Source organism: Marmota flaviventris, chromosome 10 (assembly GCF_047511675.1).
Source record: "Marmota flaviventris isolate mMarFla1 chromosome 10, mMarFla1.hap1, whole genome shotgun sequence".
NCBI classification, from domain to species: Eukaryota; Metazoa; Chordata; class Mammalia; order Rodentia; family Sciuridae; genus Marmota; species Marmota flaviventris.
In genome coordinates this window covers 100,018,717-100,033,553 of record NC_092507.1, presented here as the reverse complement: position 1 = coordinate 100,033,553, position 14,837 = coordinate 100,018,717, and the positions used below count along the sequence as shown (strand labels likewise).

Sequence of the window (14,837 nt, the reverse complement as noted above, 5' to 3'; positions counted from 1 at the left end):
AGAAGGCAGTAGTTGTCTGTCTATAGTGGGGTATATCCTGAGGACATCTTGAACTGTATTTAGTAGGTTTATTTGTGGCACAGGAATCGGTATAATAATTCTGAAGCTGTTTTGTAAGCATTCCAAGATACAGCAAATTATTAAATGCATTGATGTAGTCTCTGGAACATGGTTTTCAACTCTGGCAGAGGAGGACAAAACTATGAAATGGGAAAAATTAGAGAAGAAGTCTATGGTGTTGGCTTAGAATTGTATAGCTCTATAATTCATAATAACCACTATTGGCTTAGAATTGTATAGCTCTATCAATCCATAATACCTTGAAGCAATGGTATCCAAGTAGCAGTGAGCATATGTAGTGCCGACAGCTTGGTTTCTGAATACCATTTCCCACTAAAGGAAAGTAAGATTCCTTATCTTAAAAAAAAAAAGTGTGCTTTGAGGTTGGGGAACTAAAATTGCAAGGTGAGCTTTGAACATTTTCTTGTGCCCAAAACCTAATAGGGACATTTCCTAAAGTCAGAGAAGCCAACTACAAGAAGTCCCTCTAGTCAAATCAAAGACTACTAGAACATCAAAAATAATAAAAGCTATAAAGTATTGCAAGATATAGAATTAAAAAGGATTCCATATAATATTCATCTATATACACACAGTGGTATCCATGTAGCATTCTTATGGAAAAGATGGAAGAGGGAAAATTACTGTATAGAAGAATATCAGTTAGTAATCATAAAAGAAGTAATAAGGCTGTCTTTATTTAAGAATCCAAGCTTATAAGCAACATTCAGGTTTTTATTTTAGGAGACCAGTGATAAACTGGATGAACCTAATGTTTTTTATTTACCTTGAGTTTTAACTATGTTTATTTATTTATTTGTTTGTTTATTTTATTGTAGAACATGGTTTACATGATTATTCATGCAATTACCATTACCAAATTTTAGTTTTGGTACCCTAGTTCCTCCCTGTAGCCGAAGATTTACTCCTGAGGCATGGTTTCATTCTCCTAAGTTCCTAGCAATTTTCTGGGTTCAATATAATTATTTTTAATTTTTATTTGACAAATTTTATTTATATAAATATAAAAGAAATGCTAATTATGCACATAAACATCCTTGTTAATACATAGGCAATATAACTAGATACTATGGACTAAGAATTAGCTTCTTTTTGGAAGCTTTGTAAAGTCTATAGGTTATAATTTACTGTTTGGGGTGAAAGCAGTATTTTATTTTCAGTTTTACTAAGATTAAGGATTCAGAATCAGTATGTACCAGGATTTATCTGTTTCATCTAAAACCATAAGGCTCCTCCCCCAACCCCAGTCCTCACATTCTTCAATGTTGTAAGCCAGTAGGAAGAAAGCTTTTACTATCTGTAAGTCTGGGATTCTGTCATATGCCAGGTAAGAGACCATTTTCATGATATGACCTGGTGGGCATCATTTCTATAGATGAAGCATAGCTCTTTTTCCTTATTAGCTTTCATGCCAAATTAAATACTTAAGATTTGTGGCGTGGTCATAGATATAATATATTTAATTATGTTATTGTTTTAGTTTTCTGTTGCTGTGACAAAATACCTGAGAAAATCAATTTAGAGGAGGAAAGAATTATTTTGGCTCTTTGTTTCAGAGGTTTCAATCTACGGCCAGCTGGCTCCACTGTTTCTGGGCCTGAGGCAAGGAAGAGTATCATGGTGGCAGAAGCATGTGGTGGAGAAGGCAGCTCACCTCATGGTGGCTGGGAAGCAGAGGGAGACAGTGAGAAAGGGGCCAGAGACAAGATATACCGTTCCAGTGGCATACCCCAAGTCACCTACTTCTTCCAATTAGGCTCTACCTCCTACAGCTTCTACCACTCCTAATCCATCAATAGATTAATTCACTGACGAGGTTAGGGCCTCATGATCCAACCACTTCACAAAAGGCCTGTCTCTGAATACTGCTGTATCAGGAACACAACCTTTAATATATGAGCCTTTGAGAGACATTCTGACTCCAAACTGTAACAGCTATGGTAGGAAGACTAAGGATTCTGTATATTTGTAAGTAACTACAGGATCATGAAAAGTAAAAGATCTTAATAAATGCACTTTGCATTATGTTTAGCAATTTAATTTTTTTCTGAGCAATTTTTTAGACCAACCAGTTATTTATGAACAACTATTGGTAATTAATTAGCTTATAACCTATATTAAGATCTTGGGTTTTTTCATAACCCTAGGATCAGTTGACACAGAAAACTATTAAACAATGTTTCATCCTAATCTGTACAAATTCTGCTAAATTAAACATTTGGAATACATAAAAAGAAAGGGAGTTTCTCATATACATTAAAAAGCATTAGCCACAGTTTGATTAGTTATTTTGATCCATTTAGCTTAGTAATTAATTTATAGTTTATAGGTCTTGGGTAAAGAATCTACTTCTCCAAAGTCTTCAGCTTTTGGATTAAAAAAAAAGTTGGAGAAATCCTGATGCCATCAGTTATATATAGTCTGACAAGTATCTGAAACAAGATGCTATATTATACTGGGAAGTTGTTCACATGAGTCCATTTCTTATATTATTAAGAGTTAAGAATAGTGGATACAATCTTTGACTAAGGTTCTTTTGATGTTTCAGACATCGCAGTTTCTGATCTGTGTAGAAGGGGTTCTCTGTAAGAGAAAAGTAAAGATCACTATGTATGATAAGACTGAATGGCTTTGGACAATTAGATATTATAATTCAGCATGGTCAAGAGTGCAAGTTATCTATAGAGATATACACAAAAACAAATTCATAAGAATTCAATCAATGATACTCTGGAGACTTAAATCATTAAGTTATGACAAATTATAAGTAATCCTTGCTTGGAACAGCATATAGATAAAATGCTATCATCTCTGCCCCCACATATAACTGCCTCATGGGTAGAGATTCAGTTTCAATAAGATTGGGTATTTAGTAAGCCACAAGCCAATGAGTTCAATCATGCAGCTATGAAATGTAATACACAAGAGCTTTTGAAACCACAGGCTGAATGATCCACAGTGTCTTCAACAGTTTTCAGAGAATGTTGATTTCTTTCTCTTATTTCAACCTATAAAATTGATAAACTCTTTATTTAATTAGCTTTCCAGTGAATATATTTTATGTTGTTCTTTTTCATTTTTTGTTTTATATCCTGCCGTGTCCGGCTAACGGAGCCGAGTCCGGCGAGGGACGGCGGGGTTAAGAATACACAGGACACCAAGGTTCTTCATCCAGGAGGAAGCGTGCTTGCCCTTTATTGCCCAATTTGTTCCCCTTATATATCTTTTTAACAGCTGCGGGAAATTACTCAAAAGTGAGGAGGGAAGAGTAATAACTGCATCCTTGGGTTACCATCACATCACCGTCCCCTATCAGGAGGCTCGAACAGGTCAAGATGTTCCCGAGAGACACATATGCTCGAGGCAGATAAACAGGGAACCGCAAGCCTGCATCACGGCCTTGTGAGCTGGCCACATTGACATGCATAACAAAGAACTGGGGGTTGAGTCCCCAGGGGCCAGGGCGGGCCTGCTACCAGCAGATCCAAAGCAATATGACTTCCACACATTTAACCCAAAATTCTCATATTTCTGTTGAACAGCTTCAATAACTGTAAAAAAAAACAACATACCTTCTGGAAAGTATTTCAACTCTATTTTGATTATATATAACTGCAGGATCTTTCTTGGGACATTCCTAGATCTGACAGTATAAATGCTTTGTATCTCCTCTAAACAGAGGTTTCTTTTGAATAGTTGTGCTCATTGATTTAAAGTTCTGCAAGTTCAGGACATATTTCTTTTTTCCCTACAAACAGTTCAAACTCTAATTCATGTTAACTCTGAACAGCTTCCACATTTTCCCTGGGGTGTTTTATTAATTTATCTTCAAGTATAGAAGCATATTTGTTAATTAACTTTTCAAAGTCATCTTTCAGACACTACTGCTCACTTCTTTTTATGAAACCTCCATTTTAAATTCCTGTTTCTGTATAGCACTTTTCATATCTTTTGGTAAATCATGATTCGTGGGCTGAGAGCTCCTTAAAAATCTTTGACTATATACACAATGATTTATTTCTGGACTTTTAACTCTATGTATCTGTTGTAGTATCTATGCCACACTCTTTTGATTACTGTAGCTTTGTAATAAATGTTGAAATTGGGAAATGTGATTCTTATAAATTTATTCTTCTTTTTCAATATTATCCTGAGTCCCTTGAGATTCCATATAAATGTAGGATGTATTTTTCTATTTCTAAAAAAAAATGTTAAGAGTTTTGATAGGGATTGCATTAAATCTATCTCTCACTTTGGGTAGCATTGACATCTTAGCAAAAATAAACGTTTTAATCCATGAACATGAAATGGCTTTCCACTTATTTGTGTTTCATTTCTTTCAGCAATACTTGTAGTTTTCATTGTACAAGTCCTTCACCTTTATGATTAATTTCCAAGTATTTTATACTTTTTGATGCTGTTGTAAATGGAATATTTTCCTTTTTTTTTTGTTCATTGTTGGGGTATAAAAACACCCTGATTTTTATGGATTAATTTTGTATCCTGACATTTTGTTTAGTTTATGTTCTAACAGGTTTGTAGTGTGTGTGTGTGTGTGCGCGCGCGTGTGTTCCTAAGGTTTTCTACATATAAGATTCTGGCATCTACGAACATAGATAATTTCACATCTTCATTTCTAATTTGGATGCCTTTTAATTCCATGCATTCTTATCTCAAGAATCTTCTGAAAGATACTCTACATTCTATAAGGTTGTAGTGAAGATTCTTGCTTAGAGTATATACAGACTGCCTTTCACTATCCATTTTCTGTAGGATAGAGTTGAGGCAAAAATCCAAGGCTACTGATTCCTACCATAAAAACAAAACTGCTTTGCCTCTCTGAGGAACATGATAAATTAATCACTCTTCTTTTGGCTCTCCTATTTACTGTATCTGATTCTAGAAACAAGAGTACATTCTGCTGAGAATGAGAAAGTATTTCCAGGAAAATCATAAACTCTATAATACTGTTTTTTTTTTTTTTTTCTGAGAGAGAGAGAGAGAGAGAGAGAGAGAGAGAGAGAGAGAAAGAATTTTTTTTTTTAATATTTATTTTTCAGTTTTCAGTGGACACAACATCTTTATTTTATTTTTATGTGGTGCTGAGGATCAAACCAGCATCCGGCACATGCCAGGCAAGCGCGTTACCGCTTGAGCCACATCCCCAGCCCTATAATACTGTTTTCCTTTCCCTGAGCACATAGGTGAAGTTATTTTCTTAACCAATAGACTTGAATTAAACAAACATCTTTATATTCTCAAGGAGAGGATTTTTTTCTTACCTGATCTGGTAATCTTTTAATTTAAAACTTAGTTTGCTGGTAATTAATAATTGCTATAGCTGAGTTTATATCTACCTCTTTATTGTTTTCGGCATATGCAATCTGTTTCATAATCCTTCCCCCCTCCTTCTTTGCTTTCTTCTGGATTAAATATTTTATGTTTTTTCCCTAATAAGTTATTAATATTCACCATACTTCGAGAGCTTACCTTACAAATAGCATGCATTCTAAGATTTATTTTATTCTTTTGCAGATGATTACTTTCACAACATTGCTAGAATCTTAGACAACTGTAACTCTCTTTACTCACTTCTACATTTTGCAATATTGTTGGCAAAATCATATTTAGTTCTACTTATACTGTATATTTCTAAAGTCCCTAAAATCTTTTGCCCAGTCTTCTTTCCTCCATTGTGAACTCTCATGTTTTCAATTAGGATTGTTTTTATTCTTTAATAAAAATTACTTTTAATTCATATTTTGTAATGTCCCTTGCTGATGTTGAGTTTTCTTAATTTTTGTCTGTATGAAAATATTTTTACTTCTTAACATGTTTCAGCTTTATTGAGGTATATCTGACATATAATTAACTACATATATTTAAAGTGTACATTTGATGTTTTAACATGTTTATACTTGTGATCCACTAATATAATCAAAATAATAAACATATCCATCGTCCTCTAAAATTTCCTAGCACCCTTTAATACATCTCTCCCTCTTTTCTATCCCAACCATTCATACCATCATCCCAAGATAATCATTAATTTGAATTCTGGAATCATACAGGTATTTAAATTTTTTCCCATTCCAGTATGAACATACTAGTATATCATTGTAGTCTTAATTTCCAATCTTCCAGTGACTAATGATATTTAGCACCTTTCCAAATGCTTATTTTCTATTAGTGTACGTTCATTGATGCAAGATTTATTCATATCTTTTGCCCACTTTTATTTGTGCTCATTATATTCTTATTATTTAGTTGAAAGAAACCTTTATGTTTTCTATATTAGAGCATTTTGTAAATATGTTTGATGAATATTTTCTCCCAGTCTGTCATTTATCATTTTTATGAATGTCCTATTAAAGGCAAAAGTTTCTAATTTTATGAAATCAAATTTATTAATTTTTTTCTTTGATAGTTTATGCTTTTGTGTTTTATTTAAGGAATATTTACAAAAGTCATTACCAAACTGAAGGCCACTAAAATTGTCTCCTGTTTTCTTCTAGAAATTTTATGGTTTTAGCATAATTAGGTCTATAACAAATCTTGAATACATTTTTTATTGGTACAAGGAAAAAACTAGTTTTGTTTTTGTTTTTCCTAGTGGCTGTCCAGTTTTTCTAGTAGTATTCATTGAGTAGATTAACTTTTTCCACTGAATTATCTTAGGACTTTTGTTGAAAATCAACTAACCATAGGTGTATAGCTCTATTTCTGAACTCCCATTGCTCTATTTATCTTTAGTCCAATATCACACTCTTTGTAGTTTAATAATAAGACTTCAAATTCATTAGTATTAGTCTTCCAACTTTGTGGTTTATTCAGTGTGATCAGCTATTCTCAATCCTTTGAATTTCCATATAAATTTTACAATCAGTTTGTCAAATTCTCCAAAAACTGACAGTGCTTATGCCTGCACTCAATCTCTAGAAACTCACCTTAAATACTTTTATTTGGAGGGGTAGGGTCCCAGGGATTGAACTCAGAGGCACTCAACCACTGAGTCACATCCTGAGCCCTATTTTGTATTTTTTTAGAGACAGGGTCTCACTGAGTTGCTTAGCACTTCACCTTTGCTGAAGGTGGCTTTGAACTCCCAATCCTCCTGTCTCAGCCCCCTGAGCCACCGGTATTACACTGTGCCTGGGCTCACCTTAAATACTAAGGTATATATAGATTAAAAGTCTAGGGATGGAAAAAGATATACCATGGTGACACCAATCTAAAAAGAGCTGAAGTGACTACATTAATATCTAACAAAATAGATTTCAGAACAAGAAATATTACAAGGGTTAAAGAGGCTAATTTCAAACTGACAATTGGGTCAGTTTATTAAGAATCCATAAAAGTTCTGAAGTTTTAAACACTGACAGAGTTTCAAAATATACAAAGCAAAAATGACTGAACTGCAAGAAGAATTAGACAAGTCTACAATCATAGATTTCAGCAACTCTCTCAATAACTGAAAGAACAAGCAAGCAGATTATCATTAGGGAAATAGTAGACTGGAATAGGTGCTTGTGGGGATAGCTCAGTGGCTGAATGCTTGTCCAGCAAAGCTCTGGGTTCAATCTCCTGCACTAAAAAATGGGGGAAACAAAGCTAGCAAACAAAATTCTTGATTGACATTTAGAGAATACTCTAGGCAGAGGGGCAGACATATATTCTTTTTAATGGCACACGAAACATTTACCAAGTTAGATCATATTTTTACTCCACAAAACAAGTCTCAATAATTCTAAATGGGTTTATATATTTTGTGGCCACACAATGGAATTAAATTAAAAGTCAATAACACAGAATATATGGAAAATCCTCAAATATTTGGAAAATAAATACAATACCTCTAAATAAACCACAAAGAAGAAATAACAAGAAAATTTGAAACTAACTATGATTTAAAATTAAAAACATATAAAAATGTATGGAATATAGTGATATTTTTACTAGATATACAATTCGAGGTTGAGTTCTTTTAAGCACCTGAAAAATGTTTTGCCACTTCCTTCTAGCCTCCATTTTTTTTTTTTTAAATGAGAAATTCCTTATCATTCAAACTGTTTTTCTCTATAAGGGCCAATTCTCTCTCACTGCTTTCAAGATTTTCTTTTTTTAGTTTTCATAAATTTGACTATAATGTGTGTTGAGTGTGTATTTCTTTGGGTTTATCCTGTGTGGGGTTTGCTCACCTTCTCGAATCTGTAGGTTCATGATGTCTTCCATCAAATTTGAGGAGTTTTCAGCCCAAATTTCTTTGAGTATTTTTTAAGCTCTGCCCTTTTTCTTCTCTTCTTCCAGGACTCTAATGATAAGACTGTTAATTTTTTATTACAGACCCACAGTTCTCTGAGGTTTTGTTCATTTTTGCTTGGTCTATTTTTCTTTTGTTTATATTGGGTAATTAATTTGTTCTAATTTCCAGTTGACTGATTCCTTTCTGTTTCCTCCATTCCACTGTCAGACCAATTTAGTGAGATTTTATTTTGGTTATTTTTCAAATCTAATTTTTTTTTCATTTGCTGAGATTTTTCTATTTCTTTGATGAGCTCATTGTTTTAGTGTGTTAGAAATATGCTTAATGAAGCATGTTTATTTGCTCCTCATCAGGTAATATTTTTATTGGTTCTTCTTAGTTATACATAACAGTAGAATCTATTTTGATTAAATTATACAAGCATGGAATATATCTTATTCTAATCAGAACCCCACTCTTGTTAGTAGACACATTGGTATTTTCCTATGTGTTCACAGGAAAATAATGTTAGATTTATTTTACTGTCTTTCCTATTCCTATTCCTCCTCTCTTTCCTTCACTCCTTCTCACCTCCTTGTTGCGGTTTAACTTCCACATATCAGTGAAAACATTTGACCTTTGGTTTTTGGGGACTGACTTATTTCACTTAGCAAGATGGTCTACAGATCCATCCATTTAGTGACAAATGTCATAAACTCATCAGGTAATTCTAACACTTGTGTCAATTTATTTTTGTCATATATTACTTGCTTTTCTCATTCAAGTTGAACTCTTCCTGGCCTTGATATGACAAGTGATTTTCTTTTAAATTGAAACCTGGAAATTAGGGGCATTGTGTCATTAAACTCTGAATCCTATTTTTTAAAAAATATTTTTTAGTTGTAGATGGACACAATACCTTTATTTATTTGTATGTGGTGTTGGGGATCAAACCCAGAGCTTCATGCAACCTAGACAAGCGCCCTACTGCTGACCCGCAACCTTGCCCCTATTTAAACTTTTTTTAACTAACTTCTATTGGCATTATTTTCTTCTGACAATGTCTAATAGGAACAGTGAAGGTTTTAGCTCATACTGCCAGGAGGTAGTGGGGTAGAAATCCAGGTACCTACTCAGCCTAACATCCAAGAAGTGGAAGCTTCTTATTACTTCTGGACAATGGTGGGAAGTTCTAGCTCTATACCAGTTTCTACCCCATCCTATTCCTCAGCAGGGGAGGGGTTCAAATGTTACTTGGCCTCTATGTCCTGCGAGGTGTCCCCTTTCCCAGTTCATGGATTAAAGAGAACAGGAAACTAATTACTATGTCATTTTTGTGTCCTGGGGTCCCTGTCGGTCAGTCTTTCCTCTCCATCTTTCAGTCTCCTTATATTTATTGAATATATTATGTCCAGGGTCTAAGTTTTATTTAGTGGGAAGAGTAAAGTAAGTCTATTCCATCCTTCAGAAGCAGAAACCACTCTTTTAGCATTTTAATGTAGAAAAAAATCCTTAATCACCTTCCTTTTTTGAAACACATTTTCACCAGGTAAATAGTTTTAGGTTGCAGGGTTTTGTTTTTCCTTCCAGTACTTTAAAAGATATTGCTTCATCTGTTCTAGCTTATAACTGTTTGTATGACAAATCTGCTATCCTCCTTAATCTTTATTTCTTTGTACATAACTAGTTATTTTTCCTCAAACTGATTTTAAAACTTTCTTTTTATAAGGCTTTAAGAAATTGGATTATGATTTAATTGCCTTAGGGTTCTTTCCATGATTTTATTTGCTTATTTGAGACTTATTGAGCTACTCAGATCTGTGGCTTTACAGTTATCATCAAATTTTGATGATAGGAATAGGAAATAGGAAAGACAGTAAAATAAATCTAACATTATTTTCCACCACTTCCATTTCTTCCATGTATTTAGGGTATTCAAACTGTCTAACTCCATTTGTGCTGCTACAACAAAATACCACAGATTAGGGGATTTAAAATTTATTTCTTCCTATTCTGGAGAATGGGAAGCTCAAGATCAAGGTACTGGCATTTATATCTGATGAGGGCTACTTCCTGCTTCCAAGATGGTGTCTAGATACAGAAGGGCAAGAAAGGCTGTACTCTGCCTCTTTTATAAAGGCCTTAATCCCATTCATGAGAGAACAGTCCTCAAGATCCAATCTCCTCTTGAAAAGCTCCAACTCTTACTACTATAATGGGGATTAAGATACAACATGAAGGACATACATTCAAACCATAATACCAATTATTATGCCACATGAAGTTTTTGCACAATTCACTGATATACTGTTCTTTCTTTTTCAATTTATTTATTTATTTTTATTATAGCTTTACGGTTATACACAATAGTTGGGTTCATCCTGACAAATTCATACATGCATGAAAAACAAGTTTATTTCATGATCCCCCTTTTCCTTCCCAGCCTCTTCCTCTCCCCTCCTCCTTCCTCTACTAGACTTGGATAAAAGAGGCAGATGGTTATATGGAAGGAGAAAAAACTAGAAGTAAAAAAATTAAAGAAAGAATGAAAGAACAATAGAATTTGGCTGTTAACAGAGAAAAAGAGGAACAAACAACTGAAAAACAACGCAAAAGAAAACCAAAATACTCTATTCAAAACCTTGACCCCAAAAGACAGGGCAAGTAAAAATAACTATATTTTTAAAAATGCTACAAATGAGAAAAAAAATGTGCATGTATATATGTCCATGAAACAACTGACCCAAAACACACACACAAAAGAAATTCTTAATGAAATATTAAGGCATTGATTCCACTGAGGTGGTCAAAATTGTCAGTGAGAATATGTATTCACTGTCTATGCCCAAGTGTCCTTCTTTCCATTTGTTCATGAACTATGTATTGAGCATGAGCATAAGGACCAAGGGTTGTTAAACCCTTCTTCTTTTTGCATTACTCACTAAGTTGCCAGTTGGAGTTCAAAAATTCTTTGCTTCCCTTCTCACCAGTATGAGGTAGGATGGGATGGGAGGTCCTGTCAGCTGGAGTTTTGTCTACACAGACCAGGTCACTCTACTCCCAGGTTGTAGCCACAGCAGAGTTCTAAGAGTGAAGTTCTTGCAGGCACAGCTAAGGTCTACTCAGGCCTTAGGGGTAGTGACTGCTCTGGAGAAATTAGATCAACATATGTGTAGAGACCAGCAGTTACTGAATCTCTACTTTTGGGAGTCTGGATCCCGGGAGTCTCCACTCAAAGGACAGGGACGCCAATTCCTCACCCCTCTACTGCCCATGGTTACAGCCATTCCAGGCTTGCTGGGCTGGTCCTTGAGCTTATACACCTACTTGTTCAAATTCCTAATCTGCTTCAGCTGATTGTGCAAGCCACCAGGCTCAAAGGGGAAAGTGAGTTGGGCTCCCTTTCGCATTTCGACTTGAATCCCCCTGTGTAAAATATCCTCTCTGCTCCTAAGCAAGAGGTTGAGGATTGTTAAACAGGAAAACTAAAAGAGACACATGGACAGAGAGGGCACCAATCAATAATAGTGAGGACCACATTAGGGGAGGACATAAGAAGGAAACTCCAGAGACCATAAAAAGAACAGGCCAAACAACCCCAGTGGATTCCCAGCTCTGGGACCCCTTCTTTTCGGAGAAGTCTCTGTATTTCTGTTGTTTTTACAATAAACCTACTTTGTGCTTGCTATTTCTGTGTCCTGTTCTTCAATTCTTTGCTGAACCAGGAACCCAGTACCCGATAGTAACATAGCAGCATTTGTTCAGATCTCCCAGCTCCTGCCACAGCTGCTGAAGCATGGCGTCCTCAAGATGGCTCCTGCTTCAGCTCTCTGGGGCAAGTTGATATACACCATGTACGGCGCAGCCTCTGGATTAGCTAAAGGTAGGCTGCTTTTCGGATCTCATAATTTTCCGTACTAAATCTGTTTGTTTCTCAGCATTATCCCTCCCTCAATGTTGAGCCAGCGCTGCAATCAACAATGTAATCTTTTTCTTTGTTTAATGTATCCAATTTTCTGAGTCTCTAAGACACTTAGATTGCCCAATATTGAGTTACAATGAAACCCCTCTTTCACCAACCTATTCCTGCTGCTTGAATCTCTGTTCCTGGAACAAGGAATACAGCCTTCCTCCAGCCTGCCATCTTGAATCCCCTGCACTGTTCATTTTTTTTAGTTGTATATGGGCACAATATCTTTATTTTGTTTATTTTTATGTGGTGCCAGGGATCGAACCCAGAGCCTCACACATGCTAGGCTAAGCACTCTGCCACTGAGCCACAACCCAGCCCTGCACTGTTCATCTTTGAGAGCCTTTTTTATTGTTTGTTTCATTTTGACTGGCTTGTGTTGTTTTGCAATGTCTATCTATTTTTCCTCTCATGATTTGTAGTTCTAATCTCTGAAGCTCAAGTGATATAAATATATATGTATGTGGACATACTATCTTTCCAAATACGTCAAAGAAATTTTACCTTTCAATATCCATTGTCTGCTGTGTCTATTCTCTGTAAGTTTTGAGTCATTTTTCAGTTATTTTTTTTCTCATTATGGTTTAATTTTCCTATTTTTGAATGCTTCATAATTTTTTATTGGATATCAGATATTATAAATTTTGTCTTGTTTGATGCTAGGTATTTTTTGTTTTCTGTAAACATCTTTGAGCTTTGTTCTGGGATACAGTTGTGGAAATAACTTAATCCATATGACTCTCAGCATTTTAAGATTTAGATTTTGTATTAGTTTTCTATGACTACTGTGACAAATTACAGCAAATCCAGTGGCTTAAAATAACACAAATCATCCTATGTTGCTTTGGTTCCTAACTCCAAAATGGGTCTCCCTGGGTAAAATTAAAGCCCCTCTTTCCTGGAGGCTCAAAGAGAAAATCCATTTCCTTAATTTCTAGCTCCCAGGGGCCACCTACATGGCTTGGTTCATGGCCCTCATTTTCCAACTTCAAAGCCAGTAAACAAGTCAAGTTCTTTTCATATCACATCACTCAAAGCTTTTTCCACTTATAGTTAGGTCCAACTAAATAATCCAGGGCAAACTCCCCATTTCAAGGTCAGTTGACCTTAATTCCATTTACAATCTTAGTTACCTTTTGTCATATAAGCTAACATAACTGTAGATTCTGGGAGTTAACACAAAAATATCTTTGAAGGGCCATTATTCTGCGTACTATCCACATTTAGTCTTGAGCTAATAGTTCCTTACTACTAATGGAAAACCCTTCTGTTCTGTACTCCATGTCCTCAACTTAGGCAGTTCATTAGGCTGGAAATTCAGTTTTCCAGTCATAACTCTCAGGGTAGTAAGCTGAGAAGTTAAAGGGCTCACTTCATCTGTTTCCCATATTTCAAAGGTCATCATTCTTTATTGCTTGATATTAAATATCTAGGGTAGTTTGAATGTATCTCCCAAAAAAGTATGTGTTACAAAGTTAAATCCCATTATAGTAAAATTAAGAGGTGATTAGGCCATGAAGATTCTGCCTCATTAATGGACTGCTACTGTTATTGTGGGAGTGGGTTTATTATAAAAGGTTGACATCACATGGGATGACATAGCACAAAGGCCCTAGTCAGGTACTAGCCCTTTGATCTTGACTTCCCAGTCTCCAGAACTGTAGTAATTAAATCTTTCTATATGTGTGTGTGTTTTTTTTTTTTTTTTTTTTGGTACCTTTTTTAGGAAGGATAGCATCTTCAACAAATGGTGCTGGGAAAACTGGAAATCCATATGCAACAAAATGAAACTGAATCCCTTTCTCTCGCCATGCACAAAAGTTAATTCAAAATGGATCAAGGAGCTTGATATCAAATCAGAGACACGGCGTCTGAAAGAAGAAAAAGTTGGCTACGATCTACATACTGTGGGGTCGGGCTCCAAATTCCTCAATAGGACACCCATAGCACAAAAGTTAATAACTAGAATCAACAAATGGGACTTACTCAAACTAAAAAGTTTTTTCTCAGCAAAAGAAACAGAGAGGTAAATAGGGAGCCTACATCCTGGGAACAAATCTTTACTCCTCACACTTCAGATAGAGCCCTAATATCTAGAGTATACAAAGAACTCAAAAAATTAAACAATAAGATAACAAATAACCCAATCAACAAATGGGCCAAGGACCTGAACAGACACTTCTCAGAGGAGGACATACAGTCAATCAACAAGTACATGAAAAAATGCTCACCATCTATAGCTGTCAGAGAAATGCAAATCAAAACCACCCTAAGATACCATCTCACTCCAGTAAGATTGGCAGCCATTATGAAGTCAAACAACAACAAGTGCTGGCGAGGATGCGGGGAAAAGGGTACACTTGTACATTGCTGGTGGGACTGCAAATTGGTGCAGCCAATTTGGAAAGCAGTATGGAGATTTCTTGGAAAGCTGGGAATGGAACCACCATTTGACCCAGCTATTCCCCTTCTAGGTCTATTCCCTAAAGACCTAAAAAGAGCATGCTACAGGGACACTGCTACATCGATGTTCATAGCAGCACA

General features: G+C 35.4%; 1 protein-coding gene across 1 annotated transcript in view; it reads right to left on the bottom strand.

Annotated features, from left to right (window-relative positions):
- Positions 1-2,064: 2,064 nt before the first annotated feature.
- Positions 2,065-14,837, bottom strand: part of Prkab2 (protein kinase AMP-activated non-catalytic subunit beta 2) — a 32,084-nt gene continuing 19,311 nt past the window's right edge. Inside the window, exon 9 of the transcript XR_011708897.1 lies at positions 2,065-2,664. The gene's annotated coding sequence lies outside the window, so the exon portion shown is untranslated. The remainder of the gene's footprint in view (positions 2,665-14,837) is intronic.